The 18,198-nt window shown below is 37.8% G+C and overlaps 1 pseudogene; it reads left to right on the top strand.

The window, feature by feature from the left end:
- LOC149138242 (glyceraldehyde-3-phosphate dehydrogenase, cytosolic-like) overlaps positions 1–17,852 on the top strand; it is a 144,110-nt pseudogene extending 126,258 nt beyond the window's left edge.
- The last annotated feature ends 346 nt before the right edge of the window (positions 17,853–18,198 follow it).

Raw genomic sequence — 18,198 nt, 5'->3', positions numbered from 1 at the left:
CCAGTCTCTGGTCGATGCTGGACACCAAACTCACTAAGCCGACAACCTTCCATCCTCAAACTAATGGCCAAACAGAGGTTGTCAACAGGATGATCGTACACATTCTGCACATGTATAACTCAAAGCATCCACACACATGGGACGAGAGCCTCTCCTATGTTCAGCACAACTATAGCCGGGCTCTCCACATCTCGAATGGCCACAACCCTTTTTAGGTGGGCTTGTCATTCCAACCACTATGCCCCATTGATGTGGTCATACCATTTGCAACTACTCACGTAGATTCGGCTCATGTCCAGTCTGAAACAGATAAGGAAAACAACTTCATTGAGCACATCCAACATATTCGCCAGTAGGTCCATGACATTCTGGAGAAATCAAATGCCAAGTACAAGCAGCGACATGATCAACATCGGGTGCCACACAAGTTTCAGGTGGGCGACAAAGTGAGGTTGCATTTGCGAAAGGAATGCCTTACTAGAGCCTATCAGAAACTTAGACCACTCTGATATGGTCCTTACATCATTAACAAGGTTGTGGGAGATAATGCATTTGAGCTCAACATTCCCCCATTCCTTGGCATGCACCCAGTGTTCAATGTGGACCGCCTTTGGCCATACTTTCCACCATTACTAGACACATCCGACATTGCAGAACAACTCACACCCACAGATTTGAATCCAGATTGCATGGAACAAGCTGCAACTAATCGGGTCATGGACACACATATCAAGCACACTCGCCAATAGAATATCCAAATGTATCGAGTTGTCAAAGAAGGCCAACTCCTTCACCAGGGCAAGTGGCTCACCAGGGACCAAGTTCAGCAGAAGTTTCCTCATCTCATGGAGGAACTCAATGCAATGGGGACCATTGCTTCCTAAGGGGGGATATTGGTGGCCACCTGCCAATTCCACTTGGACCCCCACCATTGCTTCTTTTAGTTTTTCAGTTCTCTATCTAAAATCATCTTTTCCGTTGTAGTCCTCGGAGAGATATTTCCAACGGGTATCATGCGCGTCAAACAGAGATAATATGACCAAGTCACGACCCCGGGAAGTTGGTTGTCCAACTCACCCCAACGGGGCCCATAATCTCTTGGTGTTACATCTCCTCGGGTTAGGGTTTTGGTTGTTTAGGGTTTGCTCTTATTGTTCAATAATAAAAAGGCCCTTGAGCCTCATTGTAAGGTAGTTCAGAGGCATGCAGCTGCCACATCTCTTCTCAGAGATAAGCTACCATACCCCTAGCTGGTTTATTTCCATTTCTGTTTGTAAGCATATTTCAGTATTTTACATTAATGAAGTGAAGTATTATTTCCGTTGCATCTCTATGTTTATGGTTATCTCTGTAATTTGTTGTGTTCCTATATAAATTCGGATCAGTATGCTACTGGAAGTCCACTGATGAATCTCTAAACCTTAGCCTTCTCCTCCTTGAGGTAAGGCACATATCTCCACAGCTCTAATAACCTGTTAGTATACTCATCATCTGTCATGGAACCCATCCACAACTCATAAAACTCCTTAGCTCTGTCATCAAAGTATCTCTCTGACAAATACTTCTTCTTGAAGAGCCTCTCAAACTCATGCCCAGTCAAATAATCCTCATGTATACCTTCAACATTCTTCACATCTTCCCACCAAATATTTGCTTTACCTTTGAGACTGAAAATGGCTATGTTTGCTTTCATGTTTTCTAAATACTCATGCAATCTAAAAAACTTCCTCATACCAAGTAACCACACCTTTGAATCTTGTGATTTATTCATCTCTCCGTCAATGGTAGTTGGCTTTGCTTTCTTAAACTCATCTAACAAGTATCTCCTATCACTCCTCATGTAAGGGTGATAACAACGATGATCATGATACTTGTCCAAACCAAAACTAGAATAGTACCTATGTCCATCACCTCTCCTATACGGAGTGTCCAACAACCTTCCATCTATGATCGTGTCGTCTCTATCCAACCTGTGACTACCATAAGACCTGCTGCCATATGAAGCATTAATTCTGTCCTCCCACTCATGGCTAATCTGAAGTGGTCCCTGTCGTTGCAATTCTGACAAAATCTGAAGTAGTATTGCATTAACCTCTAGTTGTTTCTCTTGTGCCTACATGATTTTGTCATTGTCCACTTTACAACTCCTTATTTATTCCTTCAAGCTTCTTAATGTATCTGCCAAATCAAAAGAGTACCAAACACCACATTGCTCACTTGATTCATAGAGAGAGTCTTTGTAGTCTACCATCTTGGTATCCATTTTGATCTCTTTCCTGCAAGGCATACTATGTCAGCTAAACCAAATCACAATAATTCAACGTACCTTAGTATACTTCGAGGAGGATACATTGTCTGCAATATCAAAAAATCATTGTGATACATGTACGATATAATCATGACAACCTAATATAACACATAGGCATATAACCATATGTCCATCATTCTAGCTAGAGTCTAGTCATTAATGCATGACATATCAACTACACATGCCATGAAATCATGTGTGACAACAAAAACCATGTCACTGTATACTGATCGTACACAAACATAAACAACATGTACCCAATCATACACTCATGAATTCACACTTCACACAACAACATCCTTATTCCCATGGCGACATCACTACGACCATGACCAACACCATGCATATGCAAAAAGAATTCAAGGATGACTAACACATGTGAAACCGACATGAATGCATGACCAACACACAACCATCCAGTCAGAGGGGTGAACCATGCTTTGATACCAATCTGTAACCGCCGGTTGAATTTCCATGACCTTGAGTCTAGGTTAGTGTCTTAAAATCACTGACGCTACCAAACCAAGAATATCAACCATAAACTACTTTGCACAACGGAAATATAAAGCAGTAACTAACATATGTGCAATATAGATAGGTTTAAGCAAAATTGTACAATAATGTACAATCACCAATCTTCGTTATATTAAACCAAATCTGAGTAATACAACAGTCTATGGTATACAAGATACAATGACAATCTTCATTGCATAACTTCGATGTCATATCTTGTCCTGCCGGTCCTTCGCTACCATACTACTCACTAGTAGTTCCTTAGTCCATTAAGGATACTACATGTCAAGACTCCAAGAGAGCTGCATCCTATCATTGTTGCAAGTCACATCTGCTACAATGAACACATGCTCATCAAACTGCTCTCTAGGCTGGCCAATACTCGAGCTCTAATATGCCAATCTAGCTGTCACTTTTGTCCATCAAAGTGATTCTCTTTAGGCTATAAACTTCACCTGATCACGCATTAACAACGTCTTTCTTGTCTGCTGCTCTAAGGCTACTTTGGGTAGCCAACACACTGCCCTCTAATTGACATATCAATGGTACCTAATCACATCACTGTCAGTTCTACTCCTAGGAAGACACTTCACCTCGACGTAATGTCCTCCACATGGCACTAACAGGTTGCAACAATCATAATCCATTCTAGTAAAAAAATTTGACCTAATACACCTCACAAAACACTATTGTTCACCATGGTGCACTGCTATCACTTCATCATTGGTTAGGGCATCACCCTACAATGCTATCCTCCATGCAAATCAGAAAAAGAAACTCTGTTCAGGTTGCAATCCTCCAAGGGAATAACCCTCCACACCTACGCTGCTCCTTTTGGCCTTGTTTAACCCTAAACACATCACCAAGAATTAGCCCAGCTGCTGGCTATGGCCAGCAACCTAGCACAAAAATTGCTTTAGGCCTTCAACCCCCTCCAAAACTCCACCAAATAGCCCTAACACATATTTGTTTTTCCCTCTAGCCCTACGACCTCTTTTGCCTAGAAACCAACCTTAAATTCACATGAAACAACCCTAGAACATGCCTTTATACAACCCGCTATAACCTTAGCAACTCGACCTCCACTTAGAAATTCCCACATTGTCCCGTTGGCCCTCTCTAGCTGGCTGCAACTTCCTTGAGATTTCAGAGCTCCCCTTGGTGATGTATTGTCACACTTGGATGCTCAAATGACTCCAAATCACCCTTAATTTATAGACATATAAGGGGCTCCATGAATTTCTAAGAGACACATCTATTGGATTATTTTTACACCAAGCCTACATGACTTGGTAACAAATAATTACCTTGTCAACTTCAAAAATTCATTTCTCTCTAACGACAACTTGGATTCAGATGATTCTCGATGTGCTGGAATCATATTGCTGAGCACTATCATTCTCATCCATCACATGTCATAGCTCCATCATGGTTTTGGCCCAAATCACTATGGGTGCAAAACCCCACACTTGGGTTCCAAGCCCACAAGCTTCCCTTGTGGTGATTTTCCCTCCAAACCCTAAACCCTAGGGCATGGAGTACCTCCCAAGCTACAAAAATCAACATTCCCTCTTAGCGAGGGAGGTACTTACAAGACTAGGAAGTACTTCTTCATTGTCTTCACTGCTCGCAACACTTTCCCAACTCCTGGCGCTCAGAATCGTGACAATCCCTGTACGGTGAACTATAGCCTTCTCGGAAGTGTCGCTATCACTGCTGGAAGCACCCTGCTTCTTCTTCTTTTCGTGTAACATCTTACACTCTCTCCATGATTCCTTCTTGGAAATTGTAGGAGCACCCTTGCTCCCCACTGACCACGCGATATTCTTGGGCTAAAGAGTCTCCCTCTAAATCTGCAAGCTCCCTCTCAAACTTGACTCCCTCTGAGTCTCTGGAACCTGCACCCGCACTTGCTTCTTTGGAACTTGTACCTGCACCTTCTCCTGATTCTTTGGAATTTTTACCTACTCCACCTGCTTCTTTCCATGATCCACATGCTTGCCCATCAACCTGTAGAGACCATGTTCTCTAATTTCGAGTACAATCCCATCAGACTTAGAGGATCTAGGCCCGAGTCTTGCCTTCCCATCCTGGAACAAGATGTCAAAACCCTTCCTCTTGATCATAGAGACATAAATCATATTATATCTTAGTCCTGCTACCAACCGTAAATCTTGGACTTGCATCACATGTCCTGTATCCATCCTGAATGACACAATGCCTGGTCCTCAGATCTCCAACTGACTCTTGTCACCCAACACCTTGTGAAACTTTGAGTCCCATTCAGATAGAGTCTCAAAAACCTCCTGTGACCCTGTGATATGCTTCGTCACACCACTATCCATGTACGATCCATCCTCATTGACAGTACCCTATGAGAAATGAGAAATCACAGCATAGTCCTCCTCTTCCAATCTCCTTGTGAGATAATCTATCTTTGCTGAAGTGGAAACACCGATGACCTTCTTTCCTTTCTTCTTCTCATTATTTACCTTCTTCTTCATCAGACATCTCGAAGAAAAATCACCCATCTCGCCACAGTTGAAACACTTGACTTTACTCAAGTCCTTCTTTTGCTTACCCTTCATTTGTGATTCAAGTGCCATGTCATCATCTGAAGCCTTCTTCTTCGGATGAAGATCCTCATCTCGTAACTCTTCCTGAATGAAGTTATCCCACAACCTATCCCAGTCTAGCAACTTCTCCCTGGCAACGATCCATTTGATGAAGGGCGTCCAATCCTCGGTGAACCCTTTCAAGGAAATCCTTACAATATATCTCCATCTGAGGTAGACACACCGATGGAAGAAAGCACATCTTTGATCTAAGACAATCTCGTTAGATATGAGGTCACACTTTCACCCTTTATCATCTTGGTGGACTTCAGATAATCCTCCAATACCAGTACCTGATTCTTGTTCTTATTTTGGAACAAATTTTGAAGAGCCATCCACATCTCATGTGAATTGTTCTTCCCAAACAAATGAGGTATTAGGGCATCCTTCACACCATCTAGGATGATCAATCTTTCCCTCACATCCAAATATTCATATATTTCAAGCTCCTTAGGGTCGGTTGGCTTTTTTATCTCTTTCTCGGCAAACTTCCAGAGCTTGTTGACCTGTAAGACCAACTTGATCCTTTCTTTCCAAGGATTATAGTTGGACAACCCCTCCAACATGTCCTCATACTGGAGACCTGCCTACAACTTCGACATTGTAGTGAGCCCTTCACTTACAATGTGACCAACTCCCTCTCACGCTGTGCTTCTCTGCGCACTATTTGCATTATGATACAGGTGTTGTCCTTGATGGAAACTCACTCAGATAACATATCATAGTGCGGCAGGTCAATATAAAAGAATTAATGATCAGAGAGAGGTATATGTAGGTTCACCTTGACAAAGAAGAGTATAAACGCAGGTTAACAGACCATAACGAGCGTATAACATACACACACACTTTCACAGAAGGAAAGGCACATATATCTTAAAAAACTAAGTTTTGGTCCAAGGTATTTGGTTCATGGTATTTTGATCCATGGTATTGGTCCAAAGTATCTGATTCGAAGTATTGACCCTAGGTATTTGGTCCAAGGTATTGGTACTAAGTGGTTTTGGTCCATGATATTGAGAAAGGCCTAAAACTATAAAAGGAGGAGAAGATCATTAGGCCAAGTGTGCAAGTATTGAATATCTGATGAACTAAGTGGTTTTGGTCCATGATATTGAGAAAGGCCTAAAACTATAAAAGGAGGAGAAGATCATTAGGCCAAGTGTGCAAGTATTGAATATCTGATGAAGTGTGAGATCCAGTATGCAGGTTATGGGTTTGTGATGCTTTGCTTGATCTGAACTAAGGATGCACCTATGTGGATGATGATGGATGATGGATCAGGATCTTAAGGCTTGGAATGTATTATCATTATGTGGTTTGATCATTGATAGACTAGATCTGAATACTGACGCATGTTTTATTCTGCAAATGTTATGATCTAGGTATGACTGAATTCTGAAATAGCTGTGAAGTGTTTAAGTTAGTATTTGCAGATCTGTACACGGGTTCGCTTTGGTAAAAGCATGTATACATGCTGGTTCGGTTCATCAAAGTAGCGTATACATTATGAAATATGATATCTGAATTTGCAGTTGGTTCTAGTGGTTGTTGCAGAGTTCTGGGTTCTGCTCTATGTTCTGGTGACTGTGTTTTGATGACAGGGCTTCAGTGATTCAGTTGTTGGGTGATTCAGAGATTGATGATTGAGTGCAAAGGTTGTGTTGTAGTGGTGATTGATTTTGAGCTTCAATGTTTTTGATGGGTCCAGTATGAAAATTGGATGAAACATTTCCTTCAGATTATGGTGTTGTGTTCTAGGAGTATCCAGTTTGAAAATTTATGAGACGTGGTCCCTGGAGGAAGAGTGAAGGTTGGAGCATTCAGTAGGATGACGCCTACATACTGGTAAACATATCGGCTAGTACAAGAGCCAGGGAGTTGTAGCTCCCTTCCAGTAGAAGCTGGAGAATGAGAGAAGGTTGTGGCCTTCTGCAGGTGGGTGCCTGCGTACTGGTATGAGTCTACGCCAATACAAGATTGTAAACAAGTTTTTCTTATATTAAAAGGAAGACAGCAGGTGGTTTTTGTCCACAATGGGTTTCCACCTTATATCTTGGTGTTCATGTGTGTTTCTTATGTGTGATGATCTGTTCTGTTTTTACTGCACCTGGTTACTGTTTATATGGTTAATGAAGTTCTGATGCATTGATTAAAGATCAACATATGATGAATTAATTGAATCATAAGTTTGCTGGATATACACTAGTTTCATTAAACAAATTTGCGTGTACACGCGAGTTCCCTTAAATGAAGTAGCATATATGAATTTGATTATGGAAATGAAAAAGTTATTGATTTGCTAATACTGATTCACCCCCCCTCTTAGTATTATTTCCAACAATTGGTATCAGAGTAGGTCCTTCAGAAGAAGCTTGATCGCTTGAAGGGAGATCCATCAAAATGAATAATCAAGAGAGCATGGGATCCATCAGACCACCAATCTTCGATGGGAGCAATTTTGTTTACTGGAAAATAAGAACCACAGCCTATCTACAATCGCTTGGAATGGATGTTTGGGAAATTGTGGAAAAAGGATATACATTTCCAACAACAATTCCTACAGATACGGCAGGTAAAAAGGATTATGAAACCAATGCCAAAGTTGTCACTATTTTATTGGGAAGTTTGTCAAAATCAGAGTTTGTCAAGGTCATGCAGCTCAAATTAGCCAAAGAAATATGGGACAAAATCGTTCTGAGCTACGAAGGAGACTCTCAGGTAAAACATGCTAAGCTTCAAACTCTCAGAATTCAGTATGAAACTCTTAAGATGCATAGTGATGAAAGCATAGCTAGTTACTTCCTACATATAGATGAGGTTGTCAATTGTATGAAGAATCTGGGTGAAGAAATTAAGGAAGTTGTCTTAGTTGAGAAATGCTTGAGATCCTTGTCTACTAAATTTGAACCCAAAGTGTCTACCATAGAAGAAAAACAGGATCTGCAGAATATCACTATGACACAGCTTCACGGAATCTTAAATGCCTTTGAGATGAGAAAAGGAGGACCATCAGATAAGAGAGAAGCCACATTTAAAGCATCAACAAAGGGAAAATAAAAAATTAATGAATCAATACACATTTCAGAAGAAGAAGATGAGGTAAATTTTGTCAAGAAGCTTCAACGGGGTTCTGGAAGGTTCAAAGGTAAGCTACCTTTCAAATGCTTTTCTTGTGGTAGAGTTGGTCATTACACTGCTAGATGCCCTCATAACAAAGGAAAGATGTCTGAAGAAGGTAATAGAAGTTATTATACTCATGATGATAGTGATGGCTTGTCCAATAGTGATGAAGATGATCAAGAAATTAAACTACTCATGGCATATGAAAATAATGGATCAGAAAAGGAAGATTTCCTTAAAGAAATCAGTGAACTTAAAATCAGTTTGGCAGAAAAGGATACAGTCATAAACACAGTGACACATCAACTCACTGAAAAGGAAAAACACAATGAAGTGTTAGAATGTGAAGTGGTAAGTCTAAGAAAAGAACTTGAAAAGACAAAGACTCTGAATCTTAGATTTGCTAAAGTATCAGAAAAGTTAGATGAAATCCTCAAAGTTCAGCATTCACACATTGTAAAGACTGGTCTTGGTTTTCATGAAGGTGAATCTAGTTCACAAGGTAAGATAAGAAACTCCAATGAAAAATCTGAGATGCTCAATAAGGAAATAGAAAGTCAACCCCATCAACAACCAAGGAAAGAGATTCTTCAAAACCGTGGAAGTAATAGTCGGTTATTTCCTTCAAAGAATGATGTTGAATGTTTTAAATGTCATAATTTTGGACATGTTGTAGCCAAATGCAGAAATAGAATGGTTCAAGACCATCACACAGAAAAATCATCAAGTTCTAGGTACTTTAAGGGATATTGTTTTGCTTGCAATATGTTTGGTCACAAAGCTATTGATTGCAATAAAAGGAATATGAAACATGTAAGATGTTATGCATGTAACAAGTTTGGACATAAAGTAAAGGAATGCAGGAGAAAAATTTGGACACCAAACCAAAAGGAGCATACATCATCTCAATCCCAGGTATTGAAGAAGACAAAATTATTGTCAGAAAGATGTGGCATAGCTCAGTTTGCAGACATAACAGACCCAGGGGAAGCTGAAAGTGTAAAACTTCAGTATTCCAATTTGCATACACACCTATTATGAAGAGAAGTCACGTATATATGCAAGTTAGACGCTGCACAGTCGCATATATGGTGTTCTGAGGAAAAAGCAGCGGTATAGACTACAGAAAAGGAGTCTGATATGGTTCAGTCACTTATCTGCTCTGTTTGATGATGGTATGGCACACGTTTAGGGGGAGCATATGCTTCTAATAACGCATTGTTGGCATTATCTTAGAAGACCTTGGTACAGATCCACATAATTGTCTTGATTCAGGTGACTCTTTTGATGATGGAAATATACAGGTTGCTGATGTTGCTGAAAGATTCTTATGGTGCAAATAATATATGGTGTATGATAGTTGATGATTATCATGGTCTTGTTTAGGTCTTTGGTCTAAATTTTATGTATATCTTTTAAAGACCCATGAGTCATATGATGTAATTTGTACCCCCATTATGCATGGGAAGGATGATGTAATAATTTCTATTTCAGTCATGTATAAACATTTCGTATATCTCCACTTGGTTGGGAGATTGATTTATGTATGAGTCATTGGTGATAGGAAGGTCATACTCACTTAGTTGAGTTGTAGAGTCATGTTATTCTTTTGAAAAATATTTTTGCAGACTCTGCATGTTCTCAGGGGGAGCATGGATGGTTTAGTACATCTTAGCATGTACAAAGGGGGAGTTTGATCAGAGAATTCAACATTTACTCAAGGGGAGCATGGACAGCATAATTACGCCGTAAGGCGTTTCCCTCTGAAATGAACTTCGCTAAAATATACTTGTCATGCCTGTATGCCATTAGATTATGTGTTAGACGATTAGAGGATTATTAATCGTTGGATGAAGGGAAAGTGAAGGTTCTCTGGATATGGGGGGTCATTTGGTTGACCTCTCGTCTATTATCTGTTGCAAATTATTCACCCTTGCCTGAATGCTGCTAGGTCGGAGCCTGAAAGATTTGCCTGGGGTACCCTTTTCGCCTTCTCTTCTCTTGCTTCCCGTGCTTCCCTGACATACCTCTGAAATGGGCTACATCAAATATCTGGGGAAATTTCATCCATGGCTTTCCTGAATGTAGAAATGATATCCGGATCAAATAAGGTCAGAGATGAATCATCTAATGACGACTGCTGCGTCCAAATGGTTTTCGTGATTGAATCTGCAGGAGTCGAGGGCGAATCCGTCCCAGAGGAAGAAAAGAAATCCATTGCCGTTGTCGAAATTTTTCTTCAGATTCGTGTTGGGTGTTGTTGAAGACGCTTGTGAATTTTCGTCTACAATTTTTACGCCAGGGGTAACCTTGTTCCATGTAGAGACCTGACAACTGAAATCTGTTGAAGCATTTCGACATGATTTTGTAGCTTTGTGCATGGGTTTGAGGATTTTTTTCTTTTGATGACTTACTGGATGAGATTGAGGGATTTATTTGTATAATCGGTTGATTTTAAAGATGTATTCGGAAGATAATTGCTGTTATTTAAGCATTTTAGTAACAATGCAGATCCTCCTATTTATTTAGTTACTTTTCTTTGGCTCTCAACAACTTATGAATTTGCAGTTTTAGTCTTTTAGATTGCCGATTAAACCCTCATTTACAGAAAATGCATATTATAGCCGCTAATCTGTGTTTCTTTTGAACTTGATATTGATAAAGCATTTCTGCAGACACTTTAGAATACTCTTTGCGGATAAGTTTGATCGATTTACGAATCATTGACACAGAATCAATCACTAAAAATACCGATCTTTGGCATATTTAAAATTTTGATTAGCTCTATTCTCTTTTCATTATAAAGTATATTCTAAGAATGAAACCGTGAAGCCAAAAATGTTATGAAGGCTTGATTTTCTCTCTTCAAATCCCGCTCGATCATTATATATGGTATCTTTCAAGAAAAATTTGAGTTTGTTTGCATAATGAATACATTATTCTTTGGCAATGTCCACTTGTATAATGAATACATTATTCTTTGGCAAAGTCCTTTTAAATGAGCAATTTTTCTCTTCTTCGTTATTTATCTATCTAGGAGGAATTCTTCATTGAAATTTAGGTGTATTTGCACATCATTCTCCTGATGAATTTTGGATCATCTACCTGAAGATTGTTCTTCATTTTGCATTTTTTGTTCTTCGATTTATTCCCAACATCATTTATGTTTTACGGACAAACTGAAACATGAATATTTTATTAACTCATTTGATAGATTTTTTCTACCATATTTTGCCCACTCAAGATCTCTGCAGTAATTTCTGTGCCTCTGTTATTTTTCAGAATTATATGTTCAAGTATGACAGTGTCCACGGATAGTGGAAACATCATGAAGTCAAGGTCAGAGACTCGAAAAATTTACTCTTTGGAGAAAAATCATTTATAGCAAATGCATATTATAGCCGCTAATCTGTGTTTCTTTTGAACTTGATATTGATAAAGCATTTCTGCAAACACTTTAGAATACTCTTTGTGGACAAGTTTGATCGATTTACGGATCATTGACACAGAATCAATCACTAAAAATACAGATCTTTGGCATATTTAAAATTTTGATTAGCTCTATTCTCTTGTCATTATAAAGTATATTCTAGGAATGAAACCCTGAAGCCAAAAATGTTATCAAGGCTTGATTTGCTCTCTTCAAATCCTGCTCGATCATTATATACGGTATCTTTCAAGAATATTTGAGTTCATTTGCATAATGAATACATTATTCTTTGGCAAAGTCTTTTTAAATGAGCAATTTTCTCTTCTTCCTTATTTATCTATCTAGGAGGAATTCTTCATTGAAATTTAGTCGTATTTGAACATCATCCTCCTGATGTATTTTGGATCGTCTACCTGAAGATTTTTCTTCGTTTTGCATTTTTTGTTCTTCGATTTATTCCCAACAACATTTATGTTTTACGGACAAACTGAAACAAGAATATTTTATTAACTCCTTTGATAGCTTTCTTCTACCATATTTTGCCCACTTAGGATCTCTGCAGTAATTTCTGTGCTCTATTATTTTTCAGAATTATATGTTCAAGTATGACAGTGTCCACGGATAGTGGAAGCATCATGAAGTCAAGGTCAAAGACCCGAAAACTTTAGTCTTTGGAGAAAAATATGTTGTTGTATTCGGTTTTAGGTAAAACACTTGTTTATGGAGATCAATGAGAGTTTCGTAGGTCAGTTACTGCTTGAGCTTAGGCATGAACAGAGTGTGAGTGCTGACATTGTCTATTTGTTCCCATTTGTCTAACTATTCACATTTTTGTTTGAAAATTGTCGAAATCGTGAGGAAATACCATGGGGTGAGGTCGGCTCAGAGTATGTGGTTGAATCCACAGGTGTCTTCACCGATAAAGAGAAAGAAACTTCTCACTTGAAGGTTTGAATATTACCATTCCACAATTCAATTATAATTGATTTTTTCCTTCAAAGTTTATTCGACATGCTACTAATTAAAAATACAATGTACCTAAAAGTTGATAAATGATATTTGAGGTAACTAAGGAGTTGTCACATGTAATACTGCTCCCTCCCTACACGAGCAAGGAGATTTGGCAATAGCATGTCTCAAGTAAAAAAATTACCTCAGCTACTTCAAGATAGCCCTAAGAAACCTGAAATGTCTGAAATGTATTCTCTTCATGGGAAGCTATGATCAGGACCTTACCTAAACAAAACTTAGCATGACCAGGGTCTTACCTGAGCAACAAACAACGAGACTACCACCTTACCGTGTCAAGTGACAAAATACAGCTTGTTACCATTACCTTCACGTAGTCATGAAAGTGCACTGTTGTTCAAAACCTAGGGCTCACGATTTTCCTATCTTTACATCCAAATTATCTCTTTGTAAAACCCACTTTGTTAAGCTAGAAATGTTATCAAGGCTTGATTTTCTCTCTTCAAATCCTGCTCGATCATTATATACGGTATCTTTCAAGAATATTTTAGTTCGTTTGCATAATGAATACATTATTCTTTGGCAAAGTCCGCTTGTATAATATATACATTGTTCTTTGGTAAAGTCCTTTTAAATGAGCATTTTTTCTCTTCTTCCTTATTTATCTATCTAGGAGGAATTCTTCATTGAAATTTAGGCATATTTGCACTTCATTCTCCTGATGAATTTGGGATTGTCTACCTCAAGATTGTTCTTTGTTTTGCATTTTTTGTTCTTCGATTTATTCCCAACAACATTTATGTTTTACGGACAAACTGAAACAGGAAGATTTTATTAACTCGTTTGATAGCTTTCTTCTACCATATTTTTCCCACTCAAGATCTCTGCAGTAATTTCTATGCCTCTGTTATTTTTCAGAATTATATGTTCAAGTATGATAGTGTCCACGAACAATGGAAGCATCATGAAGTCAAGGTCAAAGACTCGAAAACTTACTCTTTGGAGAAAAATCTATTGCTATATTCAGTTTCAGGTAAAACACTTGTTTATGGATATCAATGAGATTTTCATAGGTCAATTACTGCTCGAGCTTAGGCATGAATAGAGTGTGAGTGCTGAAATGTCTATTTGTTCCCATTTGTCTAACTGTTCACATTTTGGTTTGAAAAATGTAGAAATCCTAAGGAAATACCATGGGGTGAGGTCGACACAGAGTATGTGGTTGAATCTACAGGTGTCTTCACCGATAAAGAGAAAGCAATTGCTCACTTGAAGGTTTGAATATTACCATTCCACAATTCAATTATAATTGATTTTTTCCTTCAAAGTTTATTCAAAATGCTACTAATTAAAAATAAAATGTACCTAAAAGTTGATAAATGATATTTGAGGTAACTAAGGAGTTGTCACATGTAATACCGCTCCCTCCCTACATGAGCAAGGAGATTTGGCAACATCATGTCTCAAGTAAAAAATTACCTCAGTTGCTTCAAGATAGCCCTGAGAAACCTGAAATGTCTGAAATGTCTTCTCTTCATGGGAAGTTATGATCAGGACCTTACCTGAACAAAACTTAGTATGACCAGGGTCTTACCTGAGCAACAAACAATGATACTACCACCTTACCATGTCAAGTGACAAAATACAGCTTGTTACCATTACTTTCACGCAGTCATGAAAGTGCATTGTTGTTCGAAACCTAGGGCTCACGATTTTCCTATCTTTACATCCAAATTATCTCTTTGTAAAGCCCACTTTGTTAAGCCAGAAATGTTATCAAGGCTTGATTTGCTTTCTTCAAATCCTGCTCGATCATTATATACAGTATCTTTCAAGAATATTTGAGTTCATTTGCATAATGAATACATTATTCTTTGGCAAAGTCCGCTTGTGTAATATATACATTATTCTTTCATAAAGTCCTTTTAAATGAGAAAATTTTCTCTTCTTCCTTATTTATCTATCTAGGAGGAATTCTTCATTGAAATTTAGGCATATTTGCACATCATTCTCTTGATGAATTTTGGATCGTCTACCTAAAGATTGTTCTTCGTTTTGCATTTTTTGTTCTTCGATTTATTCCAACATCATTTATGTTTTACGGACAAACTGAAACAGGAAGATTTTATTAACTCGTTTGATAGCTTTCTTCTACCATATTTTGCCCACTCAAGATCTCTGCAATAATTTCTGTGCCTCTGTTATTTTTCAAAATTATATGTTCAAGTATGACAGTGTCCACGAACAGTGGAAGCATCATGAAGTCAAGGTAAAAGACTCGAAAAATTTACTCTTTGGAGAAAAATCTGTTGCTGTATTCAGTTTTAGGTAAAACACTTGTTTATGGAGATCAATGAGAGTTTCTTAGGTCAATTATTGCTTGAGCTTAGGCATGAATAGAGTGTAAGTGCCGACATTGTCTATTTGTTCCCATTTGTCTAACTATTCACATTTTGGTTTGAAAGCTGTAGAAATTCTAAGGAAATACCATGGGGCGAGGTCGGAATAGAGTATGTAGTTGAATCCACAGGTGTCTTCACCAACAAAGAGAAAAGAGCTGCTCACTTGAAGGTTTGAATATTACCATTCCACAATTCAATTATAATTGATTTTTTCCTTCAAAGTTTATCCGACACGCTACTAATTAAAAATACAATGTACCTAAAAGTTGATAAATGATATTTAAGGTAACTAAGGAGTTGTCACATGTAATACCGCTCCCTCCCTACATGTGACAACTCCTTAATTACCTCAAATATCATTTATCAGTAATACCGCTCCCTCCCTACATGAGCAAGCAGATTTGGCAATAGCATGTCCGCTTTGGCTCTTTCTCAATTTATAAAATTGACACTGTTGATTGATATCGGCATAACCAACCCTATTCTAAGTTGAAACTTCTTTCAAATTGAGCAGTCACCTCATGAAAGGTTACCGTAAAATTGCTCCATAGTTGTGACTATTTGAAATTGATGAGGTGATTAAAAAATAACATGTTTTTTTGTTTTGTTTTGTTTTGTTAATCTATTCTATGATTTTTTTTTGTGGTGCATGAAAAAATATCTAATTTGAAAGGCTATTAACATATCTAATTTTGTAAATTTCAAATGGTATAAAGTGCAACAATGGAAATTACAATTTGAACTCCATATAATAATTTTTTTTTGTTGATTTCTAATAGGCAGGTGCTAAAAAAGTTGTTATCTCAGCTCCAAGCAAGGATGCACCTTTGTTTGTTGTTGGGGTTAATGAGCACCAATACAAATCTGATTTGAACATTGTTTCAAATGCAAGTTGTACTACTAACTGCTTGGCTTCGGCTAAGGTTTGCAGTGATATTTTTAATAAATGATCACAGTTTTCATTGTATAGGTGTCTTTATATGAGAAAAATTACATATTCTTGGGGAGGAACCATATGTTAAAAGAGAAAAAAAACATTCCGTTTTCTCTGGCAGGTAATCAATGACAAGTTTGGCATTGTTGAAGGTCTCATGACAACTGTCCATTCCATCACAGGTACACTTACTATGAACTAGTATTATGCCCTTGAATTTTATTGATACAAGGCGTTTGCAAGCTGCATTGACTTATGTTTTTGTATGTAAACAACAACACAGAAGATATTTGATGGACCATGAAAGAAGGATTGGCGAGGTGACCGAGGAGTTGGTTTTAACACTATTCCTAACAGTACAGGAGCAGCTAAGGTAGGAAGCAACAAATTATCAATTATGATTAAACATATTTAAAACCATCAGTAAATATTTTATTATGGTGATTATCATTCACATTAAACACTTTATAAGGTTAGTTTTATTGATTTACTTCTCAGACAATTCTTTCGGCCATTCTTTTCATGTATAAAAATTACCTCAGCTGCTTCAAGATAGCCCCGAGAAACCTGAAATGTCTGAAATGTCTTCTCTTCATGGGAAGTTATGATCAGGACCTTACTTGAACAAAACTTAGTATGACCAGGGTCTTACCTGAGCAACAAACAGTGAGACTACCACCTTACCATGTCAAGTGACAAAATACAGCTTGTTACCATTACTTTCATGCAGTCATGAATGTGCACTGTTGTTTGAAACCTAGGGCTCAACATTTTCCTATCTTTACATCCAAATTATCTCTTTGTAAATCCCACTTTGTTAAGCTTGTCTGTTTTTATTTTCCACTGGTGTTTGTTCATCCTTATGGTTACTCTTGAAATTTAGGTGACTGTTAGGAGAGCAAATGGGAAGTACCACTTCTTTATAGTAGGCGCAACAACACAGTTGCTTGACATTGGATCCCATTTGAATTTAATATTTTTTATTTCTTACCTAATTTTCGCATTTTATCATATTGTCCCATGCTTAGGGTGATTAGGTTTTATTTGTTTATTGGATTTCTTTGGAGAAACATTAACTGTGTACTTGCAATTGGTTAATTCTCTGTAATCTAGTTGGGTTCTGCATATTTTTCTTCTAATTTTGTTAATATGAATCCCCACCAGCATCACCTTTTATGTTCTCACAGCTACTAATTGTGATTGTATTTTTGAAGGCTGTTGGCAAGGTTCTACCAGCTCTCAATGGAAAGTTGACTGGAATGGCCTTCCGAGTACCCACACCAGATGTTTCAGCTGTTGATTTGGCTATTAGACTTGAGAAGTTTGCCACTTATGACGAGATCAAGGCGGCCATTAAGTAAGTAGTCTCAGTTACCCCCAAGAAGAGGAAGGGATGAGGATATATACAATCTCTGTCAGGAATAAGTTTCGAGGTTATGTATTTCATTTTAACTATATATGGTACATTTCATTTTATAGGGGGGAATCTGAGGGAAAATTGAAAGGAATTCTTGGTTACACAGAGGACGGTGTGGTAACCTTGTGCCATATAAAGACTTGACAACTAACAACCCAAAAAACTTCAAGAATTTGAAGAAGATATAGTATATTGGGTAAGATTTATTGTTTCCAATTCCAGAAGAGAAAAATCCTTTCTCACTCATGTCACAATTTTCACTCATACTTCTCTAAAGTTAAGAATTGTACTTATCAGCAGTCCAATGCATTCACAGGCTTAGGGATCGTTTCACTACCTTTGTTGAACAGGGAATGATAATTTTGTATTGGGAGAAACATATAAAGAGCATTGCTCATTGAAGTTTTTTCAAGCTTTTGTAAGGATTATTGAATGTATTAGAACTAATTCAGAAGATGGAGGAACCAAAATACCTTTATGTAGTTGATTG

The sequence above is a fragment of the Pinus tabuliformis genome, chromosome X (genome assembly GCF_031772625.1).
Source record: "Pinus tabuliformis cultivar Carrire ecotype Pingquan chromosome X, CPIR1, whole genome shotgun sequence".
NCBI classification, from domain to species: Eukaryota; Viridiplantae; Streptophyta; class Pinopsida; order Pinales; family Pinaceae; genus Pinus; species Pinus tabuliformis.
The sequence above is the reverse complement of the archived record's forward strand: the minus strand, read 5'-3'. Positions and strand labels throughout refer to the sequence as shown.